Source organism: Pinus tabuliformis, chromosome 7 (genome assembly GCF_031772625.1).
Source record: "Pinus tabuliformis cultivar Carrire ecotype Pingquan chromosome 7, CPIR1, whole genome shotgun sequence".
Lineage (NCBI taxonomy): Eukaryota > Viridiplantae > Streptophyta > Pinopsida > Pinales > Pinaceae > Pinus > Pinus tabuliformis.
Window position 1 is genome coordinate 928,037,493 of NC_142293.1, and position 19,418 is coordinate 928,056,910.

A 19,418-nucleotide genomic window follows, 5' to 3' on the forward strand; every position below is an offset into this window, starting at 1 on the left:
GTTAGTCTCTAGAATGGTTAGTAAGAGGTTAGGCATCCCTGGAGGGATGTACTAATAAATAAAAAAATAACTAGAAGAGTTATTATAAGCATACATGGATGTTTTCCAATAGCCTAAAGGCTTACCACCTAAGAGGGAAGTGGAGCACGAGATCCAACTATTTTAAGAATCCCCATTTCCAAACATTGGTTTGTACAAGTAGTATGTTATAGAATTAAGTGAGGTGAAGAAACAATTGCTACGACTACTAGAACAATGTTGTGGCCTTTGTTTAATTTTGAAAAGGTTTTGACCAATTTTGGCTGACTGAAGGATGAGAAGGAAACGGGTGGCAACAACAGTTGGTTGGTGAAACAAGCAGTTGTGGAAGAGTTGTGGCAAGGTGGCAGTGAAAGGAAAAGGAAGCTAAGGGGGCGAGAAGGTGTAGAAGTAGCCGAGGGAAAGAAAAACCGAGCAGAAACTGGCAGTCCAGGTAACAGAGAAGGATATAAAAGGAAAAGACCAGAAAAGAATAGGGGTTCAATTAACTAAGTTGAGGAGAGGAGAAGCAGAGTTGTGAGAGAAGGCGAGAGGATCTTTAGTTGTGGTAGATGGAGGGCAGGTTGCAGGAGTCTGGGAGACTTGGTCCTTGAAGCTGAACCGAACCCGTTGAACTGAGCCAGGTATTTCTTGTAGTTGTTCGTAGTGAAAGCCAGAGTCATACTGTAATGTTTGTTGTTAAGATTAATACAAAGAATGGCTAAGTCCAGTTGCAACTTGTGATGTATCTAGAACCTGTGTATGATGAATCTTCAAATTTTTTCATGTCTTATCAATTGAATGTAATCAATAGTTATTAGATTATCATGAGTATGATGTTATCTCTGCTTTATATGTAATGTTTTCGTACATGTGATCGAATGAAACCCGATTAACACTTCCTCGACTCCATGTTGACCCTTCTCCCTTTTGGTCGTGGCACGCATCGGGTGAGACTCCTTGCCCTTTGGGGAAAGGTGAAAATGTTGCCATTGTCTTAGACTACATCGGACTATTGTTGGCCTTCTGTGCTCGAACCTAGGGTCTTCCCCCTGATGACTCTTTCGAGCCAACAAATGGTTTCGTTATCGGAACCCAAAGGTACGAGAATTGGTTCAGACTATGGTGTGAAGGATATTTAAGAGAGAGATCAGGGATTTGTGGAATCATAAAGTAGATCAATTTTTGGTGGAGCAAGCCACTTGTAGAAATCAATCGATTGGCAAGGTGAGTGAGGGGATTTTATATACTAATGGCACTAATGATCAGTATGAAATTTTATGGTGTAAGTTCCCAGAGGACCTGTACAATTGGTTAAGAAGGATGAAGGGACAGAGTCAACCAGGTGGATTGGTGACAGTTCTTCGCAGCTAAACTTTGTCAGATATCACCCTGCTACAACAGTTGGATAATGATCTGACTAGAGCAGTTGATTTTTGGGTAAATACTACGGTGGAAGGATACATAGTTGAGTTTTCCACTGAGAGTTATCAGTCTTTCTCAAAGGCATAAGCTGTATTCAGCTCGAGACTGAGGGGTAAGTTGATGAGGGAAGTACCAACGTGGATTAAGATGTTTATGGTGGAAGAAGGACTATTGCCTTCGCCCGCCACGGGGATGGCAGTGTAAAACCCCACTACCAAGGGAAGAATGTAGAGGGGGGAATGTTGCCAGTTGAGGGATAGAGATGCTACTAAAGGGATGGATTCCAAAGAATTGAAGAAAGTGAGAGATGTTAGGGTGCAAAGAAGGGCACTGCTAGCGGATAAGTGGCAAGCGAGAGCGATTCAGACTTTGGGGAAGAAGAGGATGGGGCCCCACCAAGTAGGAGCGGTGAAGGGAAAACCCCGAGTCGAGGAGGAAGGAGAAGAAGGTGTTGGGAAAAGCAAGAGTGGTGAAGGAAGATGTAGGAGCCAGGGGAATGAAGACGGACCTTCCCTACAGGTTGCGGAAGGCAGATCGCAAGTACATGTTGTGGAAGGGGCATCACAAGGGCAGAGGTCGCATGGGCATGAAGAAGGAAGCAAAGAGGATATGGGCGACGCGATGAGGAGATTATTCAATGAAGGAGAAGCATTCATTAAGAGTTAGCAGCAATACCCCCGAGACATAGGTAGTGTTTCCCCTGATCTTCCCCTGGTACTTTATCGAAATCTGGAGGAATTTGTTATTAGCTTAGCCAAGGCAGTGTGGGTATATAGTGCACGAGTGAAATACAGAGTCAGTTTCAACATTGGGAGTAGCACATGAACTAGTAGTATTAGTAATTTAGGACTACAGGGATCCCAGCAGTTGGGGAGCAAAGGGTTTATGCTGATAGATCCTACCCAAATCAGTATGGCGGGATCTTTTACCAGATATCCCAAATTTGCGGGAAGAGGAAACAAGGATGTGGAGCAGCACTATTATCTCTGTGAAGCTATTTGGAGGGCCCGTCAGATTCTAGATAATGTCAGGGTAGTAGAATTCCATTACCACACTGAGAGAAAGGGCTCTGCATTGGTTTATAAAATGGGCAAATCAGAATCAGAACCCCACAATAAATGATATTAAGAGAGGATTTGTTCAAGAATTCAAGGTATTATAGACGGATCAACAAGGGCTATCGAAACTATGGGAAATTAAGCAGAAGGAGGGGGAGATGGCTTGGGAGCTCATGCAAAGGTTTAAGGATGCCATTGCCAAGTTGAGTTACACTCTAGACCCAAACCACCAGCGGGACTAGTTCATTAAGGCACTCTTGCCTTTGACCAAAACGCCACTAACACAATAGAAGATAGGAACCCTCCAAGATGTGTTGGAACAAGCATCATGCATAGAAGCTATGGTGGGATACCTGCATGAATACAGGGGAGGGATGAGCCTACAAGATCCGTCGATTTTAGGCTAACATAACCAGATCACGACTTTGACAGAGAAACTGAAAGATCTTCAGCTAGTGCATCTAGCCAAACCCAACATTTGGTGTACCCACTGCATGGTGGAGGGGCACGTTGCGATGGAATGCCCAAGGTTGTGGGGAATTAATCATCAAGGTGGGGTTTCGGGGTCATCAGAAGCCCCCACCAACCAGAGGATTTGCAGCGGTCAGAGCGCAAGGGGGCTTCCCAAGTGTTGGCTTGTTGGGGCCTGACCCAAGTTCAGAGGTGATTTAGCTAAACAAATCCCGGTACTACTAGCACTTTCAGCAACAGTTCTGCGGAGCATAGACTTAGGTCGCACCCGAAGTAGTATGGGAGGGTGTTAGAACTAGGTTTCCGCACCCTGGAGATGTCTGAAAAGTTCAAGTGGTCTGCGGTTCGACCCTGTGCACATGTTGTTACGCGCACTTACCCGTACCTCGCAGCCTGAAATACTGCCTTCGCGCAACCCTACTCGGGGTTTGAACACTGTTATTACCGAATTCCTTACTAGTATTCCACTGTTAATTGATTAACTTATCCTACCTATAAGTGTTATACTTAGAAATATAAATCATCCATACAAGTGCGTGCAGTAAATAAACAGTATAATTGCAATTTATACCAAATAGGTAATAACCCAAGAACAGATACATGGAATTAAGATAAAACTTCTCTTTATTATTATCTTCCTCGGTTACAGACTTGACTCTACCCTGCACACTCAACTGCAGAGCCTTCTCCTACCCTACAACCCAAGACACACTTAGACACTTAGACTCTTGCTCTTTGCTTCTACTTCCTTAGTTACTTCGCTACTTTTACACTTAGAGCCTCGCTCTATTTATCCAATCCCATGGTCTGTGGACCATGGGTAGGCTGACATTACATTTACAAGACTAGGGTGGACAACCCTATGACTCTATCATACATTTTGCGCTCCGCACCCGCAATTCGTGGAGATTTTTCAACAATATTGGGTCAAAACTTGGGTTTTGAGCCCCAAAACATGCCTCAGGGGGATTCCATGCCCAACAAGCCCCCAACACAAACAGCGTGACTCGCCCTCGAGTCACTCTATCGGTGTGGCAATCTTGGCACAAAGTTCCTCCAACTGTCCTCCAACTGTGGTGATGTCGGCAGCGCACTGAGCCGTTTCTTGCTGAATCTGTCGCATCCTTTGTTCTGAGACCTCTGTGTCTAGGGTGCTTCTCTACATTAATGTGTGCATCCCCTATATGTTCGCGAGGTTTCCTTCATTGTTTGCCGTGATAGTGAAAGCGTCGTCGGTCCACGGCTGGACGTGCGCTTTGAGAACTGCCTTCTTATGTCGCACCGCGTCCACCTGCTCCTTAAGTGCCTTAGCTTGTTGCATCCTCACAAGCCACTGAGTGAGGACCACTGTCTGCACAGTTCCTCAAACACTATCGTATTGCTGCTGGAGTTCTCGTGCCTCTGTCTCCAGGCACTGGATGTTGGGATCCTCCTGCAAAGTTGTGAGGACCTCAAGTGCTTGCTCCAACAAAGTGGTACAGTCTTGCACTGCACCTCCAATTTCTTCCAATCCCGTTGTGATAGCGCTAGCACACTGTTCTCGGACCTCCAGGGGAGTGGAAGGCTGCGCCTTTAACCACAGCTCGGTGATCTAAAGATTCAGCTCCAGCTGAACCTTGGTCATTTCTTCTCTAGCCTCGCGGACTCCAGTTGCCAACCTGTGGATTCGCACCTCTACTGGTAGATCTGCTGGGATGGCCAACTCTGGGACGCATTGGCAAGCATCGTCTACCACCTGCACCAACTGTTGATTCTGCGACACCAATTCATCGCACTGCAAGCTAAGTTGTTCCATGTTTATCTTTTGCTTGCTAAGAACTTAGATCGCGCGGCTCTCCGTAGTGCACAACTCTACCATTATCCCATCCTATAGTAGATACAATGTCTCACATGGAAGGGCAGCCAAATTAATGCCAAGGCGTTTGATCATGTTAATCGTAAATCTATCAATCTCATTCGCTGCTACTAGGGCCCCTTCTGGTAACACTATTGTGTTTTCCATTTGTGCATGCAACATCTGTTATGATGTCGAGGATCCTGCTGCGAGGTGGGTCGAAAGGGTACCCACCTGAGGGGGCCACACTTGTAACTCTTTTAGCTGCACCCTGAGGGCCCCCAACATAGTTTGGTGCTCCTACATAAAATCTTGAAGGGCCTCATTTATGACATCACGAACTATCTTGCTGATGTCATGTAGATCACCTTCAGTTAAGGTGACCGGGTCAATGGCCAACTTCGAGGCCATGACCTTCTTCCTCAGTCCTGCTCTTTCTATCATGTGTGGGCTCTTTAATTATGTGGATGTGGTCCCTGGTTCCGCGTTCCCTTCTGCTATTTCTGTTTCCTCTGCCTCCTACCCCCGCGAGGATGTTGCTTGGCCCTCGTCCTCCTTCACGGTTGTTGCCTCTATTGCGTGTGTTGCTGCTACTGCTTCTATGGCCTTCTTCTTCTCAGCGGCTTTCTCTCCCGCTTCACGTGCTACCCTTACCTCCGATGTTGTTGTTTCCTTCCACCTTTTCTCAGCCAATTTTGTGACACTCAGCTTGGCATCATCCTTCTTCTTCTGCGCTTCCGCCTTCTCAAATTCTGTAACATTTGGGGCGTGCCATTCTAGAGGCCATGTCTCCAAGATAGTAAAAATTGCATTTTCAATGGCTACAAAAGGTAGCTTCGTCCACTGCTTCGCCGAATCCTTATGTTCCCTGATAAAAATGTTGTGCATATCAACTTTAAAGTCTGCAAAACTCTATAGACTGTCGTACACAGTGGGCGATAGGTGCAACCTCCGATTGATCCACATCCGGATGCTCATCTCCATGAGCACCCAGAAGAGTTTGCTATTGCGTATCTGTTTTGCGTCCTTTGTGCCCTAGAGTGAAGTGTACTTCGCGACCTTCAGTAATTCTCTGTTAATGCTGGGGAATTGACTGTCCTCCGGCAGTTCCCCCGCTACGAGCATTATGGATAACAACAAACACGCATAGTGGAAGGTTTTTCCCTTCTCCTGGGCTTCTTGACATTTTTTCAAAAATTCCTGCAGAGGAATTCGAACTAGTTGAACTGGACCCCTTCCGTGCATTGCTTAGCCAATGCGACCACCGGCACCGGTACCTCACCGTCGGGACACTTCCTCATAACTTTGCCGACTAGGATTTGGGTTGCTACGCTTACCCCTTTGTCCTTGATGTTGGAGATGGCGCAGCCCCTGTTATTTTTCTCGAGCTTGTATTTCATCTTCATGGCTTCTGCAAGGGCCAAGTCACTGCCCTTTCCTTCAGCTATGGTCGCGGGGTCCTTTCCTTTGCAGGGGAGCCGAGAAATAAGGTGAACTAGGTATGTTGTGATGGGGATAGGCTCCTCCAGCCATAGATACCCATCATGCACTAGTAAAAGCAGTTGCCTAATGACAAAAATGGTTATGGGTGTGCCATGGAAATGTGGCACCCATAATAAGTTTAGCAGCTTGGCCTTTTCCACACCGCACAGCCACTTACGCCGTTCTAACATTGTCACCACCCCCAGAGTGTTCTGCTTCACTAGGTTCCCGGTCTCCAAGTGAGGGAACTTCTCACGGTCCGCGAGGTCCCAATCTTCAAGTTTCATTGTTGGCATGCGGCCTAGTTGCGTGCCTTCAAACACAATTCCATCAGGGAGGAGCGGGGTCTGGAGCGAACTCTTTGTTTCGTACAGGTCCTTTGGCACTTTGGTCTTCCCTTTCCATGGAGGGACATATGCAAGAAGTTTTGTTGTAGAGCGTGTAGGTTGAATAACCTCCTCCATGCCTTCGTCTTCCTTCTCTACAATGATCAAGGCCTGCAAATATTCTTCTTCCTCATCTATTTCTATCATGACAGCTTTCCCCTTTCCTGTCATCGATAGTTTGCTACGCAGCAAGTTCCTCGGGGACACGCGTACTGGAGCCATTGACTGTTTATCCTTCTTGGGTCTTGGCATACGCGGTGATTTGGGGGTCTCTGCCACAACCCCAGAACCTTCTGGAACATCCTCCACCATTGGGGCCTGCGCAGCCTCGCCGGTGGTTACCTCTTCAATTCCCAAACCATCCTTAGTTGTGGTCATTGTATCTAGGTTGTATTCTATCACTCACGAACTCAGGGGCTCAATTATCACTTAGCTCTCAATAATCAATGCTCTACTCAATCGCTCAATTCTCAAATGACCAAGTGTTGTTTGTTGGGCAGCCCTTTGTGTTCTATATCGCCTTTTGAATTCGAATTCGACCGTTCCCCCCAATTCTTGTCCATTAATGCTTTCTTGGCAGTAGATTTTCTCAAATCTTTCCCATAAATTGTGTCTTAAATGCCCGCCGCCCGCTCCATTTGGCCTCAAGTCGCACATCCCATCGTGAATAGTGACCTCAATGGTCACTTTCTGGCCACTCCGTACAACAGCGTAGCCCTCCGTGCACGGACGTGGACCTTGTGACGCTCTGCTTCTGCACACATACCCAATATTGCGCAACTCACGAGCAGAATAGTTTGTAGTCCCGTGCTTCCTTTCAACTGCTTGGAGTGCTAAGACTGTCCTTCCCGCAGCTAGTCAAATGGTTGCACCACCCGTGTGGAGCTCCATCCCATCCTCCATCATGCTTCGTGGAGAATCCCCACCTTCCATTGTTGTGGTTGGCATCGTGCACTTTACTATGTGCAACACACTACCCTGGTCAATATGTTTGATGATATGCGGTCCAAGCCAAGGCAACAAACTAACCAATTCACGGCGATAGTGCTCAAACTTGTTAGTATGATCATATGCACCTTGCCTTACCATCCTAGGTTCTTTGACGAAAAATGCTTCCTTTATCTTGGCCTCCAGCTTCTTGACCTCCGTGTCCATCATAGCACTTTTCTTCCTTAATCATACCCTTTCTTTTTCAAGTTTGGAGAATCTAAAGTTTCCCCGTCGTATTTCTTCCTCAAGTCTTATGTGTTCTGTTTCTCATGGCTATGTGATTCCCTCGTTTCAGGCTTCGCGAACCGTCATATCTACGGGTGCTGCTATGCGCGAACTAGGCTTTGCATGCTCCATAGGGATTACAGCCCCTGCTTCATACTTCAGCTTCAAAAGTGCTTGGGTAGTTAGGGTTTTGAACATGGTCCTATAAGCCCATAAAATTGCTGGTACATGCAGGTCCCAATCAGTGCGTCTCACATGGTGGACCGTGTTCAGTACTTCGCACACCTTGTCAAAGGCTTCCCCACGGATAATATTTGGTGTGTTTGGTCTTATCATATTTCGTCATTCGCGCCCTTGTCTTGCCCACTCTTGCTTGTTGTTTCTATTTACTATCGTGAGGACGATGTGCGTTCGTGCAGGTTACGTACCATACACTTGTACCCATCTGGAGGGTGGGTGCACAGGCTTTTTCATCCATCATACCTAGTTTCCATCTGCAACTGAGGCTTTCCAAACCGTATAAACATCACCCTTCTGCATTTGCGCCAATCCTCAAAATGTTGTTGGCGTGTACCCCACCACCTTGCGGGCGTAGCATGCAGTGCCCATTTCAAATCATCATATCACTACTGTTCTAGCACCTCACTTTCAAATTTGTTTAGGAATTCATCCACCGCTATCAACCCTCCATACATAGGCATATCCCTTACCTCTGTTGTCATGCAACGCAATGATCTTACCATCATGTTGCAATTGAGCATGGTTACCTCGTGTAACTGGTTCTGCCATCGTTCTATTTCTTCGTCTGAATCTGATGTGCAGGAGCTTTCTCGCTCCCATGAAATCCTACCATCTGCTGTTGGGTTCACTCAGTCCTGCTCCCAAATGGTTATCTTGTAGATACAGTCTAGGTTATCATCGCTCTCGCCATTGCGTACTGGCTTTGTGTAGCACGATCCTTCTGCAGGATCTAAAGGTACCACTACGCGTAGTGACTTTTTCTTGAAAATCATCTTGCGCTTCTTTAGATTTATCACTCCATTCATGTCAGTAACCCAATCTATTCCTAGTAGTGTGGGATAGGGATTGTTGTCATCAACAATCTCTATCACTTCGAAATCTTCAAGCGTGCTCGCACCTTCAATATCTATCATTATTCCCTGCAATCTTCTCATCGGTAGGATCTTTTGTTGGTTTACCATTCGCAATTGAATAGGATACCATTGCAATGCGGGCCTGCCCATGCGCTCCCATGTCTAATTTAGCAGTACATTCACGTTTGATCCTAAATCTAGAATCACTTGATCCATTTCATATTCCCTGATTTGCACATTCAATCTCATCTCCCTTCTTATTCGTGTTGTGTGCTTTCCGAGCTTCCGGACTACGCGCGGTTCTCCTGGTCCAGCACACCTAGTGATGAGTTCTTGCAATCCCTTCACAGCCTTGCTATTTCACAGCAACTTCATGCATGTCTCCAAAAAGGTAGTAAGCATTGATGGGTCCATCTCTAGTTCTAGTTTGTCTTTACTACCTGAAGTGGAGGCCTCCATGAAGCTCTTCTTAGCTTCCATGAATGTCTCCTTTGCGCGCCACAAATCGAACTTTGGTTCCTTTGTTGGAGCCTTGCGAACCCTAGGCACTTTCTTCAAGCTACTTTCCCTTATCATCTCCTGTCGTGATACCGCTTTGGAGCACGATGTTTACATTCGGGTCCTCTTCGCGTGGCTCAAACCTCATCATTTGCAAATTCTGAGTCGACAAAGGTTGGAGTGTTCCTTTATCGCGCAACCTCGCTATCAGTGTGGGATAGTCCTCCATCTCATTATCAAACTGGGTACAATATAAACATGATGCTCTTGTCGGATTTGTACAATCATGGGCATAATTCCCTGGCCCTCTGTAATTGTAGCAAATCAGTTGTCTGCGACCCTTTCCTAGTCCCATTCCACCTCGACCTCATCTGCTCCCCTGAAATCCAGTGCATGCCATCCCTGTATTTTTATCAAGGGCTCGCGTTTCGGCCTAAACTTTGTAGGTAGGGGTCCGATCCATCATCAATTTGTAACTTCTATAGGTGCACTCATTATGGCCTACTGATCTACAGAAGTTACAGAACAGCAGCTGGGACGTCTGCGTATACTTATGTAATAGGTGGCAGTTATCTGTAGCATGTTTCCCTCCTATCTAACAAATCGCACACCATAATGCAAGCACCGCGCTTGGTCCTGCTTGTGCCTCTGGTCTCAATGGCATTGGACCTCCTCCCACCAGGTAGTTCACAAAGACTGGATAATGGTCCTTGTCATGTCCCTATCCCTTGCACTTTATGCACCATACCTCCTCACATTCTTCTAGGCGAGTTGTCCTATCATGTTTCAAACTCTGCATCTCTAGACACAAGTTTTTCAACTGCACGTGGATCTATTGGACTCCCAAACTAGGATCTTGTATCGGGGTCTCGTGTAGCCCCATTGCAATATCCAAGGCTTCAGCCTCGCTGGATAACTTCTGCTGTAACAATATGATCCTTAGATGCGGCATTAGTGACGCTACAAACCATGCACAGTGTTGCCCATCTGTCAAGGTCATGTTGGCTTCACCAATCATACCTTTTAGTCTCTGATCTAGCTCCCAGGGGGTCTCGCCTAGAAGCATCGCGATTTCCTTAAGCCTGATAATCGACTGTGTCTCTGATTTTGGCCTGCTAAATTCCTTGTTCAACGCAGCTTGGATATCTGCAATCCCTGTGTTTGGATTGTCATTAGAATGCTTAAAGTACCACATTAGTGTGTGATCCTCCAATGCGCTTACCAGTGTTGCCTTCTTTATATTGTCATCCACGACTCCTTGTGCTTCCCGTACAACCTTTACCATGACCAGAATTGGTCCAGATCTTTGTTCCCTACCCCTTTGAACACCGGCAATATTGTGCTCGCCATATTGAACTGTGGCGGTGGTGGAGGTGGTGTGGGTAGAGATGGGGGTGAAGATGGTGAAACTGGTGGTAGTGTAGGTGGAGGTGGTATGTGCAGAATTCGCTGCCTTATTAGATTGATCGCACTTCTTGGTGAAAATTTCGCAAGCTCTTCCTCGCTTTCTTGCCGAGGGGAAATCAAGGGGCTGGTTTCTATCTCTGCGCTACCTTCGTTTCTATAGATCCTCCCACTTCACGTAGCCCCAAACATCAATTTATTCACATAACCCGCTTTTAACACAGTATCATTTTAATCCAAGTGTTCAAGGATTTAACGTACATACCTCGCAGTCATTTGAGGAAGCGTCGTTCCACCTCGTTGTAGCTAACTGAAGTATCTACTACAAACTTAGTGATAAACCCTCCTATAATTCGATCGAGCCAATGGTCCATAGCGCACGCGATCTTATCTTCTGATGTTTCTAGTCTGCGCACCAATTCTGGAGTCCACACAGTCAGTTTGTTGAGCCTACACCTTCCTTGACTGTCTGCTAGCTTCGTGATCCACTTGTACAACTCAGAGGGGAAGGATGTAAAGAACATTTCATGGATTTCCGTATATAAGTAGTTCTCTAACCACTGTTCCTTTTATACTCGCGGATTCCTGTTTTCTTGCTCTGTGAACTCGTGAATTTTCCTATCCAACCACTCTTCAACTTCTTTCTTTGTCGGATTCCAGTGACACGACAACAAACATCCCTTATGCAGATCTCGATCCTGACAATGGAACCATTTGTTGGCTTGTTGGAACCTGACCCTGAGTTCAAGTGGTCTGCGGCTCAACCCTGTGCGCACATCGCTACGCGCACTTACCCATACCTTGCAGCCTGAAATGTTGCCTTCACACAGCCCTACTCAGGGGCCGAACAGTGTTATTACCCAAGTCCTTACTAGTATTCCATTGTTAGTTGATTAATTTAGCCTACCTGTAAGCGTTATACTTAGCAATATAAATCATTCATACAAGTGCGTGCAGCAAATAAACAGTATAATTGCAGTTTATACCAAACAGGTAATAACCCAAGAACATATACATGGAATTAAGATAAAACATCTCTTTATTATTATCTTCCTCGGTTACAGACTCGACTCCACCCTGCGCACTTAGCTGCAGGGGTCTGCGCACTCAGCTGCGGACAACTAGGCCTTTGCACACTCAGCTGCAGAGCCTTCTCCTACCCTACGACCCAAGACACACTTAGACACTTAGACTCTTGCTCTTTGCTTCACACAGGGGTCTGCGCACTCAACTGCAGACAAGTAGGCCTTTGCGCACTTAGCTGCAGAACCTTCTCCTACCCTACGACCCAAGACACACTTAGACACTTAGACTCTTGCTCTTTGCTTCTACTTCCTTAGTTACTTCGCTACTTTTACACTTAGAGCCTCACTCTATTTATACAATCCCATGGTCCGTGGACCATGGTTAGGTCGACATTACATTTACAAGACTAAGGAAGACAACATTGTGACTCTGTCATACATTTCGTGCTCCGCGTCCACAATTCGTGGATATTTTACAACAATATTGGTTCAAAACTTGGGCTTTGAGCCCCAAAACATGCCTCGGGGGGATTCCGTGCCCAACACCAGGGAGGAATAATCAAGACTTTTGTGAGATCTGTAGGGCATATGGTCACCTTCCATAGATGTGCCCCATTCTGCAAAAGTACTCTAACGTCCCTAATAACAACTACTATGAGTTTTGCGCATCAACAATGCATCACACCGATCAGTGCCGAGTGTTGGATGCTCTAGTAGAAAGGCTGGAAAAATCCACGTTCAGAATTAATAAGTCAAATCGAGGAGGACGAGGAGGAAGAACGGGAGGAAGAGGGCCCGTAAGGTGTTACAACTGTGACTAAGAAGGGCATGTTGCTAGAGAATGTCCACTGCCGAGGAGACCATGGTGCTCACAATGTAGAATTAATACCCATGCAACGAAGGATTGTCCAAAACTCATTGCAAAGTGGGAAGAAAGGACTAGACAAAGAGGGGACAACTTGGTGAATGCTAAACCACGACCAATGAAGGCCTCCCCACAACCAATATTAATATAGTCACTCGAGGAGGGAAGAAGACAGGGAGGACTGCTACACAGAGGACCCCCCCTTAATCTTTAAAGCGACGTCACCACAAAAGGTATATCAGCCTGAACGCCAAAAGCAGTACTATCAGGAAGCAGCTAAGCTGTTCGAGGGGATGACCGAGGAGAAAGATAATAAAAGACCACGGGATCACATGCCCAATCACACCCAGCCGATTGGGGAGTGGTTTAAACTATTCTTGAAAATTGTTGAGGATGAAGGCATGCTGAAGGAGTTGCGAAAAAGTTTAAAGGTTGCGGTATCCATGGAAGAAGAGGAAGTGGAATGACCACACACAAATTTGCCAGAGAAGGCTTCCAAGAGAGTGAAACGGAACAAGAGAAGAAGCAGTAAGGAGTTCTGAATCAATGCGCAAGTGGCAGGATTCCAGATAAGGGACACCATGTTAGACTTAGGGTCGGATGTAAATATCCTACCTAGGAAAACTTGGGAGGCAATGGGGAAGCCTCAACTAAAATACTCGCCAATTCAACTAAGAATGGCAAATCAGTATTGCATACTGCCCATTGGGAGATTGGAGAATGTAGAGGTTGATGTGGTAGGGGTGCAGACACACATTGAATTCGAGGTGATTTACGTCATGGGGGATAAGGACCCATACCCAACACTTCTGGGGATTGATTGGGCATATGAGAACTACATTGTCATAGACCTAAAGAAGGAACTGATGATTTTCGAAGCAGACGGGTTAAGGGTGATCCAAATGTTGGACCCCTACTAAGGACCTAGGTTTACAGAACCAACAGATGACAGGGATGAGCTAGGAGGGTTAGACCAACTATACATGCTCACAATAGGGAAGAGGGAGGACTACATAAACCCTACGGCCGGAGGATTAGTCAGCTGGAGTAGTATCCAAAGCTCGAAATTTGATTAGGAATCTGCATGGGATGCATGGCAGCAGGGGGGATATGAACTGACCACTAGACGATGTGCAATGATAAGCCGAGTAAACAAGGGAGAAATGGAGATAGCTGACTATCTGAAGTACCATGGCCTTGAACCAGTGGACACCTTCTTAGATAGATTAGACCGAGTTATTATAGAGGATCAAAGGATCTCCTTTCTCGATATCAGCCTCATGGCAACTCCGACAAGATGGTGGAAAACGCACTGCAATGCACTAAGAGACTGGACGAGCGTCAAACAAGCCATGAAGGAAAGATTTGCCCAGGAGGAAGATAGGCCATAAGATAAGGGAAGATACAGGGGGGGATTCAAGTCCTGAGAAGCACATCAAGGATTTCATAACAAATTGGAATAGTAAGGGAATTTAGAAGAATCGATGGGTACACATATTTATACATACCCTCGGAACTGTCCGCCGAGCTTGGTATGTACAAGAGGAGCTCCATTAGCAGACACCAGATTGGGATACCATGGAGGTATAATTTGTTAGCAACTTCTCATTCAGAAGCAACGAGGCACAAATGACAGAGGCACTCTAGGCAATAAAAGGGGTTTTGTTCACACCATAGTTGTTGGTTGATGAAGGGCTTGATGAAAATTTTTTGCAGTGTCTGTATGAAATAGAGTTGCCAGGATATGAAACCTGCGACAAGGTAGACGCAGAATCAGAGGATGACGGGTTGGAGGGACTGAGACACCTAACCTTTGGGGAAACAAAAGGGGAGAGGGACATCCGAGAGAGCCCCTTAATGGAAGGTGCCCACCTTCTACAAATGAAGTTGAGAAAGAAAAATGTTGGGTCAAAGGATAAGCCCAAGAAAGCACCGGAGAGAGACTAATGAGATGACCAAGCCACCAAAGAAATTTTCGACCTATTACAAGAATTTCAGGACCTATTCCCAACTTCAGTGGCACAACTAAAGGGAATAAAAGGAAACATTAGGGAAATGAAAATCGTTTTGATAACAGATGCCCAGCCGGTAAAACACGGGCCATACAGATTGAACCCAAGGGTGAAGGAGAAAGTTAAGAAGGAAATTGACAAAATGTTGGAAGTAGGAATCATTTTTCTGGTGAGTGGATAAGCCCGATAGTTATTTAGAACAAGAAGGATGCAACCGAAATTAGAGTATGTGTTGATTACAGAAGCCTGAACAATGCTGCGTGCATGACCCATTCCCCACGTCCTTCAGTGATGAGGTCCTAGAAAATGTTGTGGGGAACTAAGCATATTTGATCACAGATGGGTTTTCAGGTTACCACCAAGTCCGAATAGCTGAAGAAGATAAAAGGAAAACAACATTCACTATGGAGTGGGGGTCATATGCATACAATGTGATGCCATTCGGACTAAAGAATGCACCAGCAGTCTTCTCAAAGATCATCATAGCTGCATTCCGAGATTATTAAGAATAATGTTCTAAAGGTGCAAATAATTCTGGATTTCTTTAAATATCAAGAAATGTATCTTTGCAGTCCCCTTTGGAAATCTACTAGGCCATATCATCTGCAAGGATGGAGTATGTGTAGACCCTTCAAAGGTTGCAGCACTTATCCACATGGAACCACTATGCAACGTAAAACAACTAAGAGAAACTCTGGGTCATACGAGGTACTACAAGCGATTCATCAGGAACTATGCATCCATCACAGCTCCAATGGAAAAATTACTGAAGAAAGCGGAAGAGTTCATTTGGACTACGGATTGTCAGACAGCCCTGAATAACTTAAAGGAAAGACTGGTAAGCACCCCTATACTGGTGTATCCTGATTGGAACAAAATGTTCCATGTGCACATCAATGCATCAGGGATAGTGCTGGGAGTGGTCTTAGCACAACCAAGGGAGAAAAACATGGACCATCCAGTGTACTATGCTAGCAAAAAGTTGTCTACTGCGGAAAGAAACTATACAACAACCGAAAGAGAAGCCCTGGAAATGGTTTACTCTCTCCAAAAGTTCAGGCACTATTTACTGGGTGCACCATTCAAATTATTTACAAACCATTCTGCGCTCAAATATTTAGTAAACAAGCCAGTACTAGAAGGGAGAATATGCCGATGGTTGTTATTGTTCCAGGAATTTATGTTTGAGGTAGTTGTAAAGCCTGACAGACTGAATATGGGACCAGACCACCTGTTGTGGCTGGACATAGGGGAGAATGAAGGAGTAGTGGATGGCTAATTTCCCAACGCTGACTTATTCAGAATAGAGGAAATCCCAGACCACCTAGAACAGATCGCCTCATTTTTAACAACTAGTCACTGCCCAACAGGATACACGGTAGCATAGAGATGACACTTGGTAGTTAGGGTAGCAGATTACCAGTTAATCGCATGACACCTCTAAAAGATGGGCTTAGATTCAATACTGAGGCATTGTGTCCTTCAGCATGAAAGGAATGATGTCTTATGGGAGTGTCGTGCTGGGGTCGAAGGAGGCCATGTAGGAGGTAAGGCCACTGTAAGAAATATGCTCCACACAGGACTTTGGTGGCCAACTATCCATAAAGATTCTAAAGAATTTTCTAGGACATATGACGTCTGTCAAAGGGTTGGGAAGCCTTCGCAACGTGATGAGATGCCTCTACATCTGGTCCACACAGTGAAAATCTTTGATAAATAGGCAGTAGACTTCATTGGACCCGTTTCTCCACCAGCGAGGCATTTGCGAGCAAGAAACATCATAACAACAACAGAGTACCTCACAAGGTGGGCAGAAGCGACACCCGTAAAGGACTGTACAGCAGAAACAACATCAAGATTCATATTTGAGAACATCATTTCATAGTTCAGATGCCCGAGGAGCCTCACAAGCGACAAAGGGACGCATTTCCTGAACGAGACCATTGAGTCTCTGCTAAAGACCTTCATGGTTCAACATAACAAGAGTAGCTCGTACCACCCACAAGCCAATGGTGCAGTAGAAGCATTTAACAAGATACTAGAGAAAGGGCTAACGAAAGTCGTATCTACCAATAGGGACGACTGGGATGAAAGAATATCCGCAACTCTATGGGCATATAGGATGACAGTAAAAATACTCCATAAGCAAACTCCATTTCAACTTGTATATGGAAGGGAAGCGGTGGTACCAACAGAATTTATACTACCCAGCATGTTCATTTCAGAGGCAACGGGAATGACGAACAACATTGCCTTACGAGACAAACTAAGCCAGCTGATGGAAGTTTACTAAACCCAGTTTTTAGCAGAGTTCCATCAATCAGTGGAGTAGCGAAGTCGAAAAACTTGGCACGATAAGAATATCAAGAGGAAGTCATTTGAAGTCGGGGAATATGTACTCCTTTACGACAGCAAGTTCCATAAGTTCCCAGGGAAATTGCAAATGCACTAGTTGGGTCTGTTTATAGTCACAGAAATCAGAGCTTTGGGATCGATAAGTCTCGTGCAACTAGATGGAGTCCTACTGCATGGATGGGTGAATGGTGCATGCCTGAATCCTTTCCACAACCCATTTAAAAAAAAAGGAGGTGGAATAATAAGGTTGCGGCAAAGTCTTCACATACCGCAACCCACTTGTGTTCGGGGGGGTAGCGTCAGTGGACACACATGTATTCCTAGTCAGTAGAGTCAATGGGGGGGTAGCGTCAATGGATGCACATGTAGTCCCAGACAGTAGAGTCAGTGGCCACACACGTAATCCTAGTTAGTAGAGTACACATAGGCATGCACTTTTTCCAACATTTATGACCACACAAGTACCCGTCCTGTCCGTCGTACCAGTAGTCATTTCCAAATTAAGTAACTAAATATGCAACCGTTAAAGTAGGAGCCGCAAAATCTTTTCCCATTAAGCATAAAGTTAGTTAATAAATAAACCATCATGGCAAAATAAATACGCCATGCAGCCCACTCTGTACTTTCCAGTCCACATCATGGTTGTCACGTCCAAGTCAGCCGATGGTAGAAAGGTATAGCTAGAACACATGAGAAAATTGCTGGAGTAATTAGTTATTAAGGCCTTGTTAGTTAAGGAACGTCGTTCCAGGGCCGACTACTTAATTCACAAGATAATGAAGGGAATTCCAGACTTCCAATTGCAGACAACATAAGAGTTACAAGTTCGCTCTGAAGAACAGGTGTAGAGACAAAGAAGCAGGAAACCTCGAGTGTAGATAGTTTATCACTGGAGAAAGGAGATGGCAAAAGGACTAGTATCAGCCCCACGGAACAGCTTGGATGCACAAATTGAAATGGTCAATAATCTATATGGCAAGTATGATAGGGCAAATTTGATAGACAATGACTTCATAGACTATTTCCAGTTCCTGGCCATGAAAAGAGAATTTTACGCAGAGGAATTCTAGAAGGAGGATGGCACAAGGACCTCCAGGGTTAGGGAAGACTTTAAGGGAATACAAATATTGACATTACTCCATTTGAGGAGTCTACCTGTGTTTGGCACTCAATTTGCCATGATGCAGTGTACCAAATTGTTAGTGAGCAAGATGCATGGAGGGTCACTGTGGTTGGATAAGGAGAACTCCATCCATGTAGAAGATATCAATCGGCTCACAGGACTGGCCGAGGGTGGAAATGAAGTTAGCACAACATTCCAAACAGGGGCTAAGTGGGGCAAAAAGCAGACTGAAGACAATATTTATGCCAGATATGGACTGAGCAGGGCAGGAGAGCAGCAAAGCTAGATATGATTAACAAGGATGATATTAGGTTTGCTTGTTACCTCATTGTAGGCAAAACAATGCGACACTTCACAAATAACGAATGCACCTTGGACGCAATCTCAGTTGCAGAACATTGTTGCCGAGGAGAGGTGCTCAATTGGTCAGCCTTCGTTCTCAATGAGCTATTTGAAGCATGTGAAGACGTGTACAGAAGGGGTGTTAGGTTTGTGTTCGAATATCTTTTGATGTCATTGGCGATGTGGAAATGGAGGCCACCGAAGGAGAGGGAAATGGCACCCATCATCGAAGGCCAACCAATTACACTTTGATATGATCCATGGAGGGCATCAGGGGATCCCAGCACGAAAGAGATCAACCAAATAGCTTTCAAAGGCTAGTACGAGCAGATGTTGGCCACCATAAGGTCATCAGAGAGGATACCCAAGGCTCTATTGTATGAGTTCTCAGAAAAACTCTTGTTTGGCACATCCCACGCGCACACTTACCTGAGACCACGGTGTTTCCACCCAGACACGTTTAAGATGAGACCGAGGAGGTTTGTCCTAATGGCAGAAGCGCTACATAGAGAGGTCGGGTCATGGTCGGGAGTAGCCTGTGAGATAATAGAAGGCAAGCACAAGTACCTCTTTGGAGCCTTGACGTTGTAGGGGCAAGGGGGATATGGGGCGAAGAGAAGTAGGAAGCGACCAACTAAGGAGGAAATCCATCCAATGGTGCTCCAAATGGAGGAAACGATGTTCGAACTCAGATGAACAATTGCTAGCTTCGAGTCAGGTGAGGGAAATTACCCTACCCAATTTCAAGGCTCCACCATGTTTTCTCCAATCGTAACGATGTCGTTGGCCATGAAGCTCCCAATGGGAGTAG

The 19,418-nt window shown here is 45.5% G+C and overlaps 1 pseudogene; it reads left to right on the forward strand.

Moving 5' to 3' along the window:
• Positions 1-531, forward strand: part of LOC149250690 (putative protein S-acyltransferase 22) — a 38,404-nt pseudogene extending 37,873 nt beyond the window's left edge.
• The last annotated feature ends 18,887 nt before the right edge of the window (positions 532-19,418 follow it).